This window comes from Arachis hypogaea, chromosome 20 (assembly GCF_003086295.3).
Source record: "Arachis hypogaea cultivar Tifrunner chromosome 20, arahy.Tifrunner.gnm2.J5K5, whole genome shotgun sequence".
NCBI classification, from domain to species: domain Eukaryota; kingdom Viridiplantae; phylum Streptophyta; class Magnoliopsida; order Fabales; family Fabaceae; genus Arachis; species Arachis hypogaea.
Window position 1 is genome coordinate 51,294,813 of NC_092055.1, and position 5,838 is coordinate 51,300,650.

Genomic DNA, 5,838 nt, shown 5'->3' on the forward strand with positions numbered 1-5,838 from the left:
CCAGGGAAGAGGGGGAAGGGAAGGGAAGGAAAAGTGGGGAAAAGAAGGGGAAGGGAATCCGCTGCCGCTGCTGCTCGTAGTTTGGTCCTCGCCGCCGCCGCCGCCGCTGCTCTTTGTCATTCAGTTTTCGCCGCCAGATCTCGCCGCTCCTCTTTCTTGCAAGCGTCACATCGTCTGCCCAGTCCCTCAACAAGCATCGCATCGTCGCACTCTTGCCCTCCTTGCTGTTGCCGCCGCAATGACGGCGTGCTCCGCCAGGTCTTCTCCATCACCACTACCAGCGATTTCTAATTTTGCTTCTGTTTCTAGTTTTGTTAATCAGATTGTTAATCACATGTTTCTGATTCTGATTTTGTTAATCCACCAATTTTTATTTTGATTCTGATTTTGTTAATCACATTGTTTCCAATTTTGATTTTTTGTTCTTCTACTTCTATTACCTCCACATTTGATTTTGCTTTTGTTTCTAATTTTGATGCTTTTGATTTTGCTTCTATTTCTAATTTTGCTTCTGATTTTTATTCTTTCAATTTTGATGCTTCTGTTACTTCTGTTTCCAATTTTGCTTCAACTTTTGTTTCCAATTCAGCTTATACTTCTGCTTCATTGTTATTGCTGAAGAAAAAAAAAAAGAAGAGATGGCTTCATTATTTTTGCTTTTGATTTATTGTTCTTGTGTTTCTCATTCAGATTCAGATTCATTATTCTTGTACTTCATTGTTTTTTTTTTCTTTTGATTCATTGTTGCTGATTTTACGTTGTTGTTGCTGATGATTTTACTGTTGTTGCTGTGATGGAGAAGAATGAAAAAGAAGAATAGAAATTGGGTATTTTAGTGAAGAAGGAGAAGGATATTTTGGCCCAAAAGAAGGTTTTAAAAATAAGTTAGGGACGATTTTGTAAGCAAAAAAAAGGTTGGGAACGAAAAAAAATTCTAGCCCTACCTTGGGGACCAAAATCATATTTAACCCTTTTTCAAAATACCATAATACTAACCTAAGTCATAACAACCTCAAACTATATCATCTAATTTTGCAAAAAATACAATAAAAAAAGAGAGTTGGAATAGCTAAGTAGCAAGTAGGTTTATCATCATGTCCACAAGTTCATGACTTTTACTTTCTAACATTTGCTCTTCAAAATTTGTGACCTTAATTAAGTTTGTTTTGCCCTTCAATATAGTTTTCCTGTAAGTAGTAAATCAAATATAAAACTACACATTTTTAATACTAATAATATTTACTAAGAAAATATTTGAGAGAGAGGATATATATATATATATATATATATATATATATATATATATATAATAATAATAATAATAATAATAATAATAATAATAATAATAATAATAATAACATTCTTCTCTTTGGATACACAAAACAATTGAATCAACATCAACATAAATCAACCATTATTTAAGATATGATAACTTATAGAAACTTTAACAACAAATAATACCTCCTTATTAGCATCATTGTTCGGATTGTCTGAAGTGCTTCCTAGTTGAGCAGCTAACATCCCAAGGTCCGCTCTTGAGTTTTTTTTGTTGTAGCATCATCTTAACAAGAGATTTTAGTTCATCTACTTCTTTTTGCATCACATCAACCTTACCTTCTAATGTTGCTTTCTCAGTTGTAAGTTGTTGCTTAAGGGTGGCAATTTTTTCATTTTTCTTCAATAAAGTTGGTGCGGTAACTCTTCTGTGACATTGCACTTGTCCTGCCTTCTCTTTTCAAAATTTGGATTGAAAAGCTATAATTGCTGATTCTTTAGACTTTTTATTTTCAGCTTGCAGATTTGTCTATGTTAATTTAAAGAAAAATAAGAATGATTCAAAAAAAAAAAAAAGAGTAACTACACAATTGGACTAAAAACATATATCATTTGACAACATCAAAGCAAATACTATAAATTAAGAATATCAAGAGTATTTAACTCAGCTGCAAGTGTAAAAGTAACAATAACTGATGACTTTATGGCCAAGACACATGAAATCCATAACCTATTTTAACCAAATTAACTTCCAATGCTTACAATAACATCCAAAGTGTCTTCATCCAATTATTTGCCCTTTGTGCTTTGACGAGTCTCAACAAACATTTCTACTTGAGTAGGTGGTTCATTATTTTCCTTAGTAGCAGCCTATAAGTTCAGTTCAAATAGCATTTATATAGAGTTAAAATAACTTTATTTTCTAAAATTAACACATACTTGATACTCAAAGACACATACCACATATACACACATAAATGCACAACAAGGTTTAAAAAATTGTACCAATCTTGCACGTATTCTTGCAAAATTTATTGGTCCTTTTTGATGTCCAAATTTCTGTTATGTCCTATTTTTCTTATTCCGCATAAACATTTTTTACATAACAAGAGACAAGTATTATAAAAAAGTCATCATATTTTTCTCATAAATGTATATAATATAATTGTGGTTCTCTCTTTTCTCTTCAAATCTTGTATCATTCTAGAATCTACTTCTCTAATATTCTTGTGAGCCATAGCAGTAGATTTAGAAAGAAGTTTTTTTCTTGTCTACAGGTAGATCCTTGAGAGTGAATCTGTACCTTACTTTTTTTCAAATTCTACCCTTTTTCTTTTGTGACCTTTTTTCCTCCAAAATCAGGTCCTTTTCTTTTGCAAGAATTTTTGTAATATTATCCTTTTCATTTGCAAAGATGCTTTTTTTTTTCTTAAATTCTGCTCCTTTTTAATTTCCTATCACCAAGGATTTTATCCTCTTAAGTGGTGGTGGTGGTAGTGATTGCTGTTGTTGTTGACCAGAAGACATTTTTTTTTTGCTTAACTTCCATATTTTTCAAGAATTTTGCACGCAATTCAGCATTTAACTTTAAATCTATCTCAAGTTCAATGGATTTTTTGAACATTTTCTGAAAAGAAAATAAAATAATGAGATTAGTATACATAAAAAATCTATTAACATAATAGTAAAAAAAATCCAATCACATATTAAAAGAACAAAAAATCTATAAGAAATGCACCTGTTCATGATAAATCACACACAAAAAAAAAGAATAAAAAATTATTCTATGTTAAGAAGAGAAATTTCATAAAAAATTAGAATCATCTTCATATTCAGCGTGTTGTAGAACAATTGAAGGATTTTTAATGAGTGTATTTGGCATGTCTTCTCTAGTCCATTAAACTTCACAATCATCCTTTGACATGAACAAGTTATTCGCTTGATCAAACAGGTATTTTTTATTAGACTCTTCGGCTTCAATATCATATTCATCATGCAAATTGAATAAATCCCTTGGTACTATTTCCATCACATAATGCTTATCTTTGTCAAAAGAGTCTTGAATATAGAAGTATTGGTGGACTTGTGAAGCTAATACAAAAGGATCATCCTATTATAGAATAAGGATATAGAATTTTTTCTCCTTATGGTCTACCTTTAGAAAAGGCAAAATTCAAAAATGAATTAATACCATGTTAGTACCCTCAGCATGTCTTGGTAAACTAGTCCACCTTTTGTCCATTGCTTTGTCAACTAAAATAAAAGATATGGACATATGTTTTAGACTAACGATAAGTAACTTTTCCAATCAAGAGCTTATTACTTCTAAAAGATTTTTAGAAGTCAATCACTAATGTTCAAAAGATAACATCTCAACCAATCATAAAACTAACAATTCATATCTAACAAACTATGCAAAAAAGCTTAAGTAATCAATCAATCACTAAATATTCTTAACAATTAAATCTTCAAACGAATTCAAAAAGATAATATATTAAATGATTTACCTATAGTCAGGTTCAATGTCTAAGATGGTGGCAGCTATAGAAAGATGAACTATTTGATTTCCTTTTTCTGGTTTTAAAGAGACGAACTACAACAACAACAAAGAATAAAAATATAAGCAATTCATAACCATAATACTAATACTAATATTACTATGACTTCTATGACTGAACACTAGCACTAGCACCTATAAATCAAACAAAACCCACCAAAAATACTAGTTACCACATAACAAAAGCATCTTTAACCTGTCTACTGGCAAAAATTACCAAATTTTCTATCTCTTAACAAGCCAATAAGAAAATCAACAATTATATACTTCATGAACCTAGATAAATTTTTTCTGATTTATGAAATTCAAAAATTAACAACAAAATCAATTTTATTTGTATTGAACAATTATAGAGTTTCACATTTGAGAGAGAAAAAAAAAAGATAATTCATAATATATCAATAATAAAATCTCTTAAAACTAACCTAGAGGGAGTGATTGCTTCAACTTATCAGCCTTCTTAGGGTAAAAAACATAGAGGGTATACAGGTACTTGGAGCAACCAACCTTGAACTTGACTACATCTTTGCTCCGCTTGATTTTCATAGAGCGCACATCCTTCCTACGGGCTATGAGGAGAAAGTTCTTAATCTTATGAATTTGTTTCAGCTACATAAAACAAAACATGAGAGAGAAAAAAAGTTGAGTACCAAACTACCAAAGGAAAAAACTTAGAATAAGTTCTTAAATCCATTTCATCCATTTTCAAATCAAGTGATGACATTCGAATATTCCCCTCATTTTTTTCAGTGACATATTCTCTTGAATCGAGTTTATATCTTTAATATCTAAATCCCATGTTTCAAGAATAAAATACATTTCATATATTATTCTCAACTGTCAAAATACAATACAAAAAAAAAACAACTTTACTAGCTCATAAAAACATAAAAACTCAAAACCTAAACAAAACATATTGAGAAAAGTGACACTAAAAAATTACATACACTTCAGAATTCAAATGAGTTATAATGACGTCAAAGTCAAATTATTTATATTTGTTACCAAATCAAAATCAGAACATCATTATACCAAAATCAGAACCAGTTACCAAATCAAAATCATAATAGCATTATACCAAAATCAAAACCAGTTACCATATCAAAATTAGAATAACATTATACGAAATCAAAATCAGAACAATATTATACCAAAATCAAACCCCCTTACCAAATCAAAATCAGAACAGCGTTATACCAAATGAAAATCAGAACAACATTATACCAAAATCAGAACCAGTTACCAGTTGAGGGCAGAAGCTGCAACGGCCAGGAGAGGGCAGAAGTTTTGACGGCCAGGAGAAGCAGTGACGGCGCGAAGAGAGAAGAAACGACTAAGAGAACCAGCAACAGCACGGAGAGGGGAGAAATGGTCAGAAGAAGCAGCAATGGTGTGGAGAGGGGAGAAGCAGCAATGATTCTAACGCGGTTAGGAGAGCAGAGACGCAGTTTCCTTCGATGGTGAGGGCTGGGTGACGTTTAACATTGTTTCGATGATGGCTCTGCTGATGAGTGGTGTGAGTTATAGTGGATTAGGGCTAGTAGATAGAGGAAAACTTGGCAAGTCTCTACATTTTGTTCTGTAGGAGGTTGTTGAAATTTTTTAGTGTTAAAAAAATATTATGTTAAATTTTAGAGCGGGAATGAAACAAAAAATATATAATATTTGTTATATATTTATAACAATAATTTTTGAGTGTTCTACAAATTTAGTATTTATAGAGAAAATTGTTTAAATTTGTATGATTATTTATAATTATTTTTATATGTATCTTTTAATTTGTATAATTATTTAAATAATATTAAAAAAATGTTGTTTGATAAAAAAATTGTTGTAATGGTTATAAAACTGTTTTTTTAAATACTCAAAGAAAACAGTTTTATTTTGTTATTGAAACGTAATGCAAAATTGAACTTCAACAGCAACACTATAAAAATCATTGTCTAAGACCATCTAATAGAACGGTTTTAAAGTGTAGCATTTTGGCAATGATTTTTATGCATGTC